Source organism: Herpailurus yagouaroundi, unplaced genomic scaffold (genome assembly GCF_014898765.1).
Source record: "Herpailurus yagouaroundi ecotype Mexico unplaced genomic scaffold, PumYag 184, whole genome shotgun sequence".
In the NCBI taxonomy this organism is placed as follows: domain Eukaryota; kingdom Metazoa; phylum Chordata; class Mammalia; order Carnivora; family Felidae; genus Herpailurus; species Herpailurus yagouaroundi.
In genome coordinates, this window is record NW_024412415.1 from 35,495,997 (window position 1) to 35,510,506 (window position 14,510).

At 38.0% G+C, this 14,510-nt stretch overlaps 1 protein-coding gene across 6 annotated transcripts in view; it reads left to right on the forward strand.

Annotated features, from left to right (window-relative positions):
* LRRC49 (leucine rich repeat containing 49) overlaps nt 1–14,510 on the forward strand; it is a 149,617-nt gene that overhangs the window by 65,145 nt on the left and 69,962 nt on the right. Inside the window, exon 1 of one of the 6 annotated variants that reach the window (XM_040493133.1) lies at nt 9,952–10,044. The exons of the other annotated variants lie outside the window; for them this stretch is intronic. The gene's annotated coding sequence lies outside the window, so the exon portion shown is untranslated. Of the gene's footprint in view, nt 1–9,951; nt 10,045–14,510 lie in introns of those variants that run through there. 6 annotated transcript variants of the gene reach the window in all.

Below are 14,510 nucleotides of genomic sequence, written 5' to 3' on the forward strand. Positions count from 1 at the left end.
CTCTCTCTCTTTCTTTCTCTCTTTCTCTCTTTCTTTCTTTCTTTCTTTCTTTCTTTCTTTCTTTCTTTCTTTTATATTTATTTACTTTGAGAGAGGGTGAGAGAGGGGGGAGGGGCTGAGAGGGAGAGAAAGAGAGTCTTTTTTTTAAATTTTTTTTTTTTTTTTACATTTATTTATTTTTGAGACAGAGAGAGACAGAGCATGAACAGGGGAGGGTCAGAGAGAGAGGGAGACGCAGAATCTGAAACAGGCTCCAGACTGCGCTGTCAGCACAGAGCCCGACACGGGGCTCGAACTCACGGACTGCGAGATCATGACCTGAGCCAAAGTCGGACGCCCAACCGACTGAGCCACCCAGGCACCCCGAGAAAGAGAGTCTTAAGCAGGCTCCGCACTCAGAGCAGAGCCCGCCATGGGGTTCCATCTGACAACCGCGAGATCCCGACCTGAGCCTATACCAGGAGTCAGAGTCTCAACTGACTAAGCCACCCAGGTGCCCCGACCACTGGTCTTTCTGAAACCCTTTATTGTTGGCATCTCTCTTCTACGCAGAAGATATATCTGGGCCTTGTTTTGATGGCCGAATTGAAAATCTTTTTCTTTTAATAAATGAGTGAAGCCCGTTTACGTTTCTTCATGTGACTAAAGTCTTTCTGTCATATAATCTTTCATGTGTGTTATGTTTATACTTGCTATGTTCTTTACATGTTGTGTTTACTTTTTCAGATTTCTTTTGGTATTTGGGAAGTTTTATATTTTTGTTTTATTGGTTCCTTTTTGTTTGATATTATTTAATTGCCTTAGTCCCAGTTTTTTTTTTTCATTGACATATAATTGACATAGAACATCGTGCAAAGTGTTGATGTGACACACTTACCTACTGCAAAATGATTGCCACCATAGCCTTAGCTATAGCCTCTGTCACGTCCCATAATTATCATTTTGTTTTTGTGGTGAGAAGAATTAACATCTGGTCTCTTGGCCCTTTTGTTAACTACTTTCACTCTGCTATGCATTTGATCTCCAGTCGTCCCGTTTTCTTGCTTCCTCCTTTACCACCGTGCCATTTTTAATGGTATCCTTCAACTCTTACATATTGTCTACCCGATAATCATTAGCTTATTTTACTTTTCTCTTTCCTTCTCCAACCTTCTGTTTTTTTAGCTGCATTGCTTGTACTTCCCTGCACATAAAGCACACTGTATGTAATACATAGCATGTTGTTGTTCCACCTGGGTTCCTGCCTTTAGTTTAGTCCCAGAACGACAATTAGTCATTGAGTGCTCGTCCCTAGTCCTTTCACTCGGGCTTCCTCGGTCACCTCTCAAGGGTGAAGGCCAGCCAGTGTATTCCTCAGCAAGGGCTCATGGGTACTGAATGGTCCCATACCTCTTGTGCTTCAGAGTTTTTCTGTACCTTGATATTTGGAAGATAGCTTGTCTGAGCATAGCATTCTTGATTCACTCATCCAGTCTTTGAGTTTTTCAAAAAAAATACAGCTGCATAGGGGCGCCTGGGTGGCGCAGTCGGTTAAGCGTCCGACTTCAGCCAGGTCACGATCTCGCGCTCCGTGAGTTCGAGCCCCGCGTCGGGCTCTGGGCTGATGGCTCAGAGCCTGGAGCCTGTTTCCGATTCTGTGTCTCCCTCTCTCTCTGCCCCTCCCCCGTTCATGCTCTGTCTCTCTCTGTCCCAAAAATAAATAAACGTTGAAAAAAAAAAATTAAAAAAAAATACAGCTGCATTATTTCTTTGCATCCAGTGTGTAGGGTATCTGATGCCAGTCTGAACTTCACTTTTGATCTTTGTGCTTAGAGGTCATGAGGCTTTTTTTCTTCTATTTATTTATTATTATTTAATTTTTAAAGTCTAATAATTTGTGAGGATATGTCTTCAGATGGATCATTCTGGTTCCGTTTTCCCAGCTACCTGTTGGGCCTTTCCAGTATGTACATTTTGGTCTTTTCTTATTTCCAGAAAGCTTTCTTGGGTTATAGTTTTAAGTATTGGTTCTGTTCAGTTGTTTTGTTTTTATATTTAGGATCTCAAATCACACACACTTGGTTTCTTCTTTGGTTTTCTTCTGTTTCAGCTGCTATTGGCACACTTTATTTCTTTGCTTCATTTCATTCTCTTGGTTGTTTTTCTGTCTTTCTTCAGTGTTCCTTAGTAAACTTTTATTTGTATCTATTTTCCCTTGGGGACATTGTAATTTAATCTTTGTGTGATGATTTTGTCTTTTCCTTCCATTTCTTTCCTAAATTCAGTCAACACTATTGTCATTTCTGTTTACTGTCCCAATCTGCTTTTAATTTTTAATATTCTTATTCAAGGTGGGTTATTCTAGCTCCAAATGCTTACTTGAGGATATTGAATTCGGTGTGCAATGTTGTATTACAGTTTTCTCCATGTTTCTTTTTGGGGGGTGGATTTGATTTCTGTTCTTCAAATACTTTGTATATATTTAGTCTGGTTTTGCCTATTTGTTTTATGGGTTTGGGCGACTTATAAGAATCTTCAGTCAAGGGTGTCTTCTGTTAGTGCAGCAAAGTACAGTTGGGGCATGTGTGTGTGTGTGTGTGTGTGTGTGTGTGTGTGTGTGTGTAAAAGGGATTGTATATCCTTTTTAATCTTTAATTTTTTGGTGCTCTTTTATCTTGCAAGGCTCTCAATCTCCCCTTTGCCCATTTTTGCTTTCACTATCCAATCTCCAAAGAGCTCATCTACTTTCCTTTCTATCTTCTCAAAAGCACTGACTTTTTGAAGACTGCCACCTCAGATCATGTGTTCCTTAAAGTCCCTTCCTTGTAGTACATGCTCAGATCAACTAGCACTCTTACAGTATTGTTGCACCTACTGTGGACCTTCTCTTTCTGCTAGTGATTTTAGATAAGTTTTAGACCCACTATCAGCTCCTCTTTTCTTTCTTCCACACAGTTTTTCATATCGCCCTTCCATATTCCCTACTTACAGGTAATTTGATACTTGGGCCTTCTCTGTCTTTTAGTTATGTTATGGGCATTGGTTTTATGTAATTTGTTCTTCTTGGCAGTTCTGTATTGTTTTTGGAAGGTGAGTTGGGACTTTCAGTCCATCTCTTTATTTACCTCATATATATGCATATGTGTGTATCCACGTGTGTGTGTAGTAGGTGTATATACGTATTTCCCCTACCAGAATGCAATTTCCTCAAGAGTAGCAATTGCATCATACTCATCTTTCTGTCTTTAGCACTAATGTCAGTGCCGATCATGTAGTGTTCTTTCCACTTTCCTTTATCCTGTTAATGATTAAAACAAAGTTGCAAATAAACTCATCTGTCACTTATGATAGCAGCAGCTTGCATCCTTGACTACTCTTGTTGTCGCTTGCTGCCATCGAAGAGGATGCCAGAGCAGGTGGGATAGGTAGTTTTGAAGATCAATATAACTTACGCCCCCACCGGTGGACACTTATGTTGTTTCCATTTGGTGCTGGTCATGAACATGCCAGAGAGAGAGAGGAAACAAATAGGTACTGTGCCTACAAATTTTAAACTGCATGGGCTCACTATATCCCTTCCCCCACCAAATGATTTTATTCTCTGTTTGCTACACAAATTCCTTCCAAACTCTACTTCAGAGCCTCTTTTGAAATAAGATTTAAACTATTCAGTATTCCTTTATATTTTCTCTCCATTATTATCCCTAATTATCGTGCCCAGACCAAGATATAATTATTTATATCTGATAATAATTCTGTTTTTGCCAACAAAACCTTACAATATAGGCCCCCAGATTCATTACCACAAACAGAATCTCTGCCAAGTTTACTTCTCATATATGTATTTGTTATAATTTCTCTCCATTTTAATATGGGAGGTTCCTTCCACAGATGAGTAGAATTCAGCAGGTTAAGTAAATTAGGTTATTCCCCAAACATTGAAATATTACACATGTACTAAAATAATAACATAGGAATAATTAGTGACATGGAAAAGTATTGGTTAAATGTAAAGGAAGCAGCATACAAAGCTATTTTATGTAACATGATCTACATTATGTTAAAAAATATATAAACTAGTATATCTTTAGGAGAGATTTCACATGGTTTAATTTTGGTCTTACAGTTTTCCAGATTTTCTTAATGATTATGTGTTTTATATTAAGAGAAAAAAAAGGAAGGCAGAAAGGAACAGCTATGGAGCAGGTGGCTGATGTATTCTCATTCCATATTTAAGATTTTTGCTGCATACTTTGGGATGAGGTGAAGTTTTTTTTTTAATTTTCAAATGTTTATTTATTTTTGAGAGAGAGAGAGAGAGCACGAGCCCGGGAGAGGCAGAGATGGAGAGGGAGACACAGAATCCAAAGCAGACTCCAGGCTCTGAGCTGTCAGCACTGAGCCCGATGCAGGGCTCAAACTCACGAACCGGGAGATCAGGACCTGAGCCGAAGTTGGACACTTAACTGACTGAGCCACCCAGGCGCACCCTTCCCTTCACCTTCTTGTTTTTTAAAGAAACACTACTATTATTATTTCATTCCATGTTTGTTATAGCAAAGACAAAGAGTGCAGAAATGTGTAAGGCAAAAAGCAAATGTACCATGCTACAACCCCCAGTCTCAATTGCAGAAGTACCACTCTTAAGAGTTTGATGAAAACCTATAAGGAAGGATTCCACTAGATTTTTGTTCCTAGGCCAACACTACTGACACACGAATAATAGTTTTACAGTATGGAATCATGCTATATAGATTTTTCCTCGGCTTGCTCTTTTAGGTAGCAATATACTATAGATATTTTTCCATGTTAGTACTTGTAGGCGGGGGGATAATGTAAAAAACTTGACAAGTATAACATGTATACACTAGCAAGGATAGAATAGTGATTCAGAAATTTTAACCGATGTAGCATGGGCACTGTTGAGTCAGAATAGATGCTAAACTGGGTCTCAAGGCCCCTGCTGTGCCAAGGTTACTCTTTTTGCTACCAAAACAACAGAGGTTCAGGACACTTCATAGCTGGGTCTGGGACCCTTAGGCCTCTTGGGGGCAGTGGCCTTTACCAGCTGGCATGGAATTATTTCAGAATTTTAACTAATACAGTTAGTTGTACCATGTGAATATCAGCCTTGTTTGTCTGTCTCATTCTTTTTAATGGCTACATTCAATTTCACTGTATGAATTAATTTTATTTTATGAGGCCCTTTTAGACCATTTGTCATTTTCAATGATGAAGTTATTCCTTTGAAGAAGTTTACATCAGTGGTCTCAAACCCGACTCTGCATTAGGATCACTTCTAGAACTATTAGAATAATATAACCATGACCTTACCCCTAGCAATTCTGATTTAGATATGGATGGGTTCTAGGGCTTTGTGTTTTTTTAATGAACTCCACAAATGATTATGATGCCCAGTCAGTATTACAAGCTACCGAAATATGGGGGCACCTGGGTGTCTCAGTTAAGCGTCCAACTCTTGGTTTGGGCTTACAGGTCATGATCTCACGGTTTGTGAGTTCAGGCCCCGCATTGGGCTCCTCATGGAGCCTGCTTGGGATTTTCCCTCTCCCTCTCTGTCTCTGCCTCTCCCTGCTCACTTGCTCTCTGTCACTGTCAAAATAAATAAACCTGAAAAAAAAAGAAATGTAGAAGCTACCGAAATATGGAAGAATTAATATTTTAAAGTAGGACAAGACTGTACAATTTGTCCGTGTATACAATGTGTACAATATGTCGATATAACAAGTATTGGTGAAGATGTGAAGCTACTAGATAGAGCTCCCGTACCTGCCAGTAAGCGTGTAGATCAATAAATCATTTCGCAAAGCTCTGGAAGTGTCTATTAAGTCGAAAGTAATAGCAACCCTTATGACTCAGCAATGCCACTCCTAGGTATAAACTCCACAGAAATGCTTAACATGTTCACCTGAATGTTCTTAGTTGCGCGATTTATAATAACCTCATATACAAACAAGCCAACTGTCCTCCAACAGTAGAATAAAGTGAGTTTAGTGGAATACTACCCAGCAATGAGAGTCCTCAAACCACAGCTACAGGCAATATGAGGCATCTCAAAAAATATGTGAAGCATAAGAAGCCAGATTCAAGTGAGTGCATATGAGTGAATTTCATTTACATAAAAGTAAAAAATAGGCAAACCTTATCTATAGTTAGAATCAGATGAGTGGTTACTTTAGAGAGGAGTAAGGGCTATAAGGGGAAACGGGCAGGGGGCATCGGGGTGTGGGTTGTGGGGACGGAAGTCTTGTCTTTCTAGCTTGCTAGTATCTTTGGCTGGTTTAATAATTAAATTGACATAGCACAGATTAACAGGAGAAAAACAAATATAATTACATATGTTCGGGAGCCCCATAAAAATATGAGCCCCGAGGGCAAATCGAGCAGTTGCTCTGTCTCTGCCGTCAGGGCGAAGGAATGGGATAGGGGCGTGGGGCTTCAAAGGCAAGGAGGATTATTCACAGGACACTAAGAAGAACAGATATTTGGTAATTAGATGTCTGCCCTGCCGTATATATAGATCTTTCAGATAAAAAATTATCTCTGATAATAGCTCTCTTTCTGAGCCAGGCCCCCATCTAAGTTCTTTTAGGTAGTTAAAAGTTTTACCTTTTAGAAAGCTAAGAATTTTACCTTTAAATAAGGTAAAAGTTTTTCTTGAGCCTCTGGGTCTTAATTGCCATCAGCTCAAAATAATCCACAGACCAAAGGGGCATAGTTTGGAGTCCTGTATTTTTTCCCCATCAGTCCCACTTCTGAAACTTCCCCAAGAAGATTCACAGTCAAGAAGCTGAGTTGGTAGAGTAGTGCATTTCTTTGAGCTAGTCTCTTAGTCCCGAGGGTAGGTCAATTCAGTTAGACAGTTGTGTCTCCTTGTAGGAGGTAGTAATGCATGTGGACTAGGTGCGTGCACTCAGGTATTTAATATGAGGCATTTCTATGGAAACAAAAGAAAAACAATAGTTAATGATTGGAGCAGATTATAATCACAGTTTCTGGGATTCTGAAAGGCAGCTAATCAAGAAGATACATAGATGGTTGGCTCAAAGCATCTTTAGATAGAGTAAGGGCAGGTGGTGGCAATCTGATCGGTTCTCCTGATTTGTACTTTAAATGTGCCTGGTGATCTTTCTAATTGGCCATATAGCAACAGGCATGGAGATTGTCCATACGTATACTGTTGGGCTGATTTCTCTGAAGTTTATATCACATGGTTCAGCTTTAGCTTACATGACTTCAGAAAAAGGGCAGTTTTAGTTCTCACTGATTCCATGTCAGAGGGTGAGAGAAAAATTGGGAGATGCTAGTTCAGAGAGTTGCAACCAAATATTGGAGGAAACTAAAAATTCGGATTCTAGTCCATTTCACCAGTAGAAAACAACCTCAAAGACAATTAATGTATTAGAAACTGATATCCAGAAAGGGCTATTACTGACACATAATTTTTCTCTTTACAGTCATACATGTTTTAGTCAGAGATAACCACAGTAAGACTAATTTGTTTGCAAATTAAGCCTAGTTTCAATAAACTTTGCCGGATTCTTTACGTAAGTGCAGCCAGAATGATGATTGATCATGTAGAATCTTTTAATCTGCTCTGTTGGAACTTTTCTTTTCTTTTCTTTTTTAATATTTATTTATTTTTGAGAGAGAGAGAGAGAGAGAGAGAGAGAGAGAGAGAATGAGTGGGGAGGGTGCAGAGAGAGCCAGAGACACAGAATCCAAAGCAGGCTCCAGGCTCTGAGCTGTCAGCACAGAGCCTGACATGGGGCTTGGACCCATGAACCCATAAACCCTGAGATCATGACCTGAGCCGAAGTTGGATGCTCAACCAACTGAGCCACCCAGGTGCCCCGTCTGTTGGAACTTTTCATAAGGAATCTCAGATTAGTCTTTTAAAAACCCTCATGAAGGAAACGAAGATGCCAAGCCAAGGTCTCACCATCAGACGTTGCATGCAATACCTGTAGATCTGAATGGGTTCCTCTCCTATTGAGGTCCCCCAAATATCCTGAGGTTTCTGAGCTTGCCAGGAAGTAACATTCCTTTCTCACCTAGTGAGACTGCTGGGAACCCTGTAAGCAAGGTATCGGGCCAGTTTTTCCAAGGGGTTTTATTGGCTCCATAAAGTCAACCTTAGTTCCTTAAAGCTGTCTGGCATATCTGATTCTATACACATGCTCAAATAGGACATTCCAGCCAAAGCCTTGGCAATATAATCAACGTTTCCGGTTGTGTCCTATTGCAATGAGAATAGATTCTTATTGAATTTATGCAAATAGCTGTATTGGCATGAAAATGAGAATACTAAATTCCCCAATTCTGGATGGATCAGGTAGGGAGAAAAAGTAATTGTTTCCTCTTTGTTCACAAATTGTTGTACCATTTGTACCAAATTGTTGATAGCTTAAGAGAAAAGAGAAAAAGGTTTCCTTCAACCTGGTAAAACAAAACATAACAGAACCAACAATGTTCCAATGAAAAAAATCATAAAATTTATAATCGTTCTCATCATTTCATTCAGTCTCATGTTATTCTTTTTCTCCTTGAATCCAGTTTTTTCATGAGTTCTGTAAATTCTTACCCAGTTCACTTTTATGATCTTAAAGTTATCAAAAGCCTAGATATTTCAAAAGTCCTTTCCTTGAACCTCCTTGAAAATGAAGTACTTTTGAAGGAATACTTTTGCAGAGCATCAGAGTAAAACAATATCTGTAAATGACAAAAAACTATAAAATGCCCATTGTTAAAGATCTGATGAAATTCATTATAACAGTATTGATAAGGAAATATGTTTATTTTTGTGGCTCACAACATTTTGAGATAATAACTGGAATTATGATAATACCATAATCAATAGTGCTCATACTGGATCTTTACCAGAGTCACTGTATCCAAGGAGGTAGTTCTACTAATCTGCTAATTTAGAAAATTACACTACTTTAGCTTCCATCAGATCCTGTAGGCAGAAATCTGGGACACTGACATGATGATTCTTCCCTTATGCTGGATTTTGTCCAAGGTCCCAACATCTCTCTTTACTGTCCAGTCAGTAAAGAACCCTTCGTGGTCACCAACTGTAGGGGAGGAAAAATTTCCCTTCTACCATGCTAGGTTCTTTGGCTGGTTTAATAATTAAATTGACATAAGGCAGATATACGGGAGAAAAACAAATTTAATTACTTGTGTACAGGAGCCCCATAAAAATGAGGCCTAAGGGCCAGTCAAGCAGTTGCTCTGTCTCTGCTGTCCTGGGCTAAGGAATGGGATAGGGCCGTGGGGCTTCAAAGGTAAGGAGGATGATTCATAGGATGATAAGAAAGCAGATATTTGGTAATTAGATGTTTGCCCTGCCATACTCTTTCAGATAAAAAGTTATCTCTGGTAAAGCTCTCTTTGTGGGCCAGCCCCCACTCCCACCCCGCCCCTGCCCCTGCCTATTTAAATTCTGTGCTCATGTCTTTTGTCAACCAGGTGCTTAGGGACATGATAGATACTGTCCTTGTTGAATTGTTGTCAGTGCCATTGTTGCAGCAAAAGATGTCTAAAGAGGCAGTTTAACATTTTTGTCTATTTTGTTTAATTCTTCATGTCTCTACCTCCTCCTCTTCACTTTCTTTCTGTTTCTATCATAGCCATAGTCTTCTATTTATTTCTCTCTGGTATCACTTCAGCTTCTCAAATATTAAAATCTTGTAAACACTGTGACGAGTGGGTTAAACTTTTTGAATAGTTTCCCCAAGGGAAATTTGGCGATCTTTTTCATGTATGTGAAAAAATTTTTTGTTTCAGCCATATTTTTGCTTTGTGACAAAAAAGAATGTGCTATTGTTATAGAATGCGTCTTTAGAATCTGTATAACCGTCTTGTTTCTACGAACCCCTACTATCGTGCACTAAAAAGAATTTTAGTGACTAAGTAACTAACATTATGTAACAAGTAGCAAAGTAGATGATTGTTTGTTAAGGAGGACCAAAATAAAGGAACAAGAAAGTAAAAGAAATGTAAAGGGAGAGGAAAAAGTGTGTTCTAGTTTTGCTTAAGGTATGTTAAAACTAATTATTGGTTTTAGTTGTTGTTCACCTATTCTTTTTTAAATAAAGTTCCTCATCATCTCGTCAGTGTTTTAACAGTAATTGATGATCATTGTCTGGATCTATTATTTATTTAGGGATTACAAAATGGTGATATTCCATCATTCTTTGTCTTTTTAAGTTCTATTTCTTCTATAAGAAAAAGACTTCCATTAGCATTTTGATTACCCTGGAGAACAGTTTATGCAGGAAAGGGATGTAAATGCTTTATTTTCTCAATTTATATCCACTGCCTTTGACTTTTTTTACTTTAATTTTTAAAATATTTTTCTAGACTGTAGAAGTTCTGTGTCTTTTCGGATCTTCTTGGAGCTTACTGGTATTTTCAAACCTGTTTTTATGTCTTGAAATATGTTTTTATATCCTATGTTTTGTAATTCAATTGTGTGAAAAAGTCTTAGACAGTCAATGTCATCTGTGGTTTCTGCTGGCTGTCAGTCAGAGTGTTTTATTTCCTTTTGAACTGTGAACTATGTATTTTTTGGGGGGGTACCTTATCTTTGGGAACTTTTTGAGATCTTGTATGAACGTAGGTTCCTCCATGGAGAAATTTCATTTGTTTCTGTCAGATGCCAATAGGTATACGCAGCCTTAGACTTCTTCAAAATATCACTTCTCTTGAAATGTTTTAGATCACCCAGTTAGTGTGGATTCAGGATGCAAATTGTGGTTTGTGGTTTCAAGTAATCAGGGAAGAATTCTCCTCCCCTATTAGCTCCGTGTTTTGAGATGGGCAATATATCTGGGGTAGTGGGTAGGAAAGCTTATGTCTAAATAACTCTATATTGAAAGTCTAGTTTTTGGGTCTCAGATATAGGACAGATCTCCAGTTAGACTCTCCAACTTGGGTAGCCTCTGGTATTTGTTTTCTGTCCCCCAGCTTTGAAGATCATATGAACCAAAGTTCAAGTTCATTGGGTCCAGTAAGTGTCCTCAGAGCTCTCTGGGTTCTCACCTTCACTTTTTTTTTTTTTTTTAACCTGTGTATTTCTCATTTTTTTAGCAGGTCATGGATGCATTTGAGATTTTTAAAATATATTTTATTTAGCATTTTTAGCTGTTTTTGCAAGAGCCTCAGTCTACAAACTTCATTCTGTCCGATATACAAACTCCTTCATTATGTGCTATTTTAACTGTGCTTCATTCTTTAATACTTAATTATATGTTATCATATAGATTTTTCTAGCTATTTTATATTTATCAGTTGTGTGTATGTCAGTCCTTGTGAGAACAACTTGATTATTCTAGTGTTCCATTTCATTTCAGCCTGCTAGATACATAGTAACTGTCCAGTAAAATTCTCACTGATCAATGTAAAATAAGTGAGCTTTTTATTAAGATTGTTTTCAGAGAATATGGTGCTTTAATGGTATGAAAGAGTAAAACCCCTTTTTCTAAAGTACCTAACTTACTTTTGGGAGAAGTTTCTAATTGGAGAAATTTGACTGATACTTGGGGGTTGTTAGTTAAATATCTATGTGCTCTGCTTGTATATATGGGAATTTTATTTTTTCTCTGTATTTTATTAAGTAAGCCTAAAATGGACTGAAATATGTTCTTTTCCTTTTGAGATGTGAGTTTTGGTCAGTATGGACACACTGTTCCTCCGTAGGTTCTTTAGCAGATAGGAAGCAGATGCTGCATTGGGAGAAGACCACTAGGGGAAGAACAAATACATGAGTAATCTGGAAAAAGATTAAAGTCAAATTATGAGTTAGGTGTCGGCCTTTGGACCCAAGCTTTTCCATTCTGGGGACTCCGAAGAGGCAAGCAACTGAGTGTTCTTAAAAAAAGACTGTTCTTAAAAGGCAGTAGTACTTTACTATCCTTACCGTTCTGTTTCCAGGTGGTTTTGTTTTTGCTTTATAACCTGACCTTGATTTTCTCTGGTTAGGTAGTATGTAACCCTTCATTAGCCTGGATTTGTACTTAATGAGACTTCTTTCGTTTGATTAGATAATGTCTTTAAAATCGTATGTACCTTGTCAGTGCATTTCTAGGAATGTCTGGCATGTTTATTGGTCAAATGCCTGGCAGATGGAAATGAAATTTTGTGAGGAATCTTCTGGATCAAATATGGATTTATTTTTACCTTAATGAAACTATTCAAAGCATAAAGACTTTAGTCTGAGTATCAGTGCTAGCAGCCGACCTGGAAAGGGTTGCCAGGATAGTACCTGCTAAGGATTACAATGATTTTCCCACTCCTGGTGCCTCTTTGGTTGTGCTTGAATTACAGACACAGACCAGATGGGCATCAACAGATCTCCTAGATGTCTGAAGTGCTTCATAATGACTACATTCAGTGGACATAATATTTTCTTCTGTAGTCACTAATGTGCTTTGTATTTGAATTCCATGAAGACAGTGTGTAGTTTTGTGTTTAACACCACTAGTTACATTCCCCAAAGGAATACTTGGGCTAGGAACAGTTGCAGTCATTTTAGTTTACAATTATAGTTGCAATAAGAAATAAATCATGGACTCTACAGTCTAAGTTATAAATAGACATTAAATAACAATAGGGTGCCTGGGTGGCTCAGTTGGTTAAGTGTCTGACTCTTGATTTCAGCTCAGGTCATGATCTCACAGTTCGTAGGATAGAGCCCCATGTCGGGCTCTGCATTGACAGTTTGGAGCCTGCTTGGGATTCTGTCTCTCTCTCCCTCTTTCTCTCTCTCTCTCTCTCTCTCTCTCTCTCTCTGTCTCTCTGTCTCAAAATAAGTAAATAAACAAACATTTAAAAAATAACAATAAAATCAGGATTTACTTGGAATAAAATGTTTTCCAGCTTCCCTCTGCTTCTGGACATGTTATTTCCACTTTTCAGTGCATATACCTGGTTAGTGACAGATATCAGATCATAATGATTCCTGATAACATGATATCCTTTAAATAATTCTAAGACTAATGTAAGAAAAATTTTTTATTAAGTTTTAGATCAAAGATAAGCCTCTGGAAATCATATCAATTTATCATAGTCTTTCACTCACTCACCAAAATTATTGCACACTCACTAGATGCTGGGGGCTATGATAGGTTTTGGAATAGTGATCACAGTACATTTCTAGCCCTCAAGAACCTTATAGTTTAATTCTGTTTAGATATGCTGGGCTATTGAAGAAAAATACTCTTCAGCACAGAAGAGTTCTCTTGCCTGTACTGGCTCTGCCTCCACTTTTCACGTCACTGCATCTCTTAAAGGTCGAAGTTAGTATCCCATCCTGTGGTAGTTGGAGGAAAACTTAAAGAAAGCCTTTTTGAAATATGTCCTAAGGGCCATGGGTCACCAATATAATATACCATTCCAGACAAAGGAGACCTGATAGATGAAAAGGTGATTTGTCAAATGACAAAATTTTTTACATTTTAAATGTCTTTGTAAATCAATTTATCGATATATAATTTACATGTAACAAAAAGCACGCGTTGTAAGTGTCGAGTCAATGAATTTTGACAAAGTGCACAGCCTTGTAACCACCACCCAATCATTATTAACCTAGAGAAAAAGCCGGCTGTTACTCTAGATTCCTCCCTTCCTCGCATCCAAGTAAGTACTAGTTTCTGTACGTGCTACATCCTAACTTCCATAGAACCTATCCTGTCCTCTTTACTCTCTTTCGCTTCTGCCTTAGTGTTTGATATGTTAAGAGCCTGGTTCCTTTTTTACCTCTATTTACTGCAATCTGTAACTAATTTTTTGCTCTTAATTCATTTCTTTCCTTTATTCTTTCCATAACGTTACCAATTATGTTGATAGTTACTAGTTATTGTAATCCTGTTAGCACCCGCCTCCCTTGCTTAAACTCCCTTGATAGGTCTTCAGTCAGTTCACATTCTCAGATCTCAATTTCTGAGTAAGAGATTGTTTCTCAGCAACTGACGTGATGGTGACATTATTTATCAATAGGAAGTATACATAGAGAAGAAGTAGGTTTGTGGATTGAAGATGATGACTTTGTTCACTTAACAATGTAGAGAAACACAAATTTGCCTTGTGTTTCAGTTTTGAACTTATCAGAAGCATCTTTGATTTTAGCTTTATGTAAACAACTATGAGGGAAGGAGAGAAGCATTTTTCAAACGTCCGTTAAACATCAGAAACTATTCTGAGATGTTTTATATTGATGGGGAAAAAAGAATTTTGTTACTGCTAGGTGGGAAAAATTTGCAATGTTTGTTCAAGTTTATTTATACTAGTAGCGATTATTAAATTTAACGATCTCTCATTTTCATCTGCATATGCTAGCCTTTTAAAAAAATGTCTTCCCAACTGATAGTGTTTAAATGCCAATACCCCCAAACGCCATACGTAGATTCAGTGCATTCCCTATCAGTATTCCAACCGCATTTTTTGCAGAGGTATAAAAACTGCTCCTAAAATATATAGAGCCACAAAAGACCCTGAAATAGCCA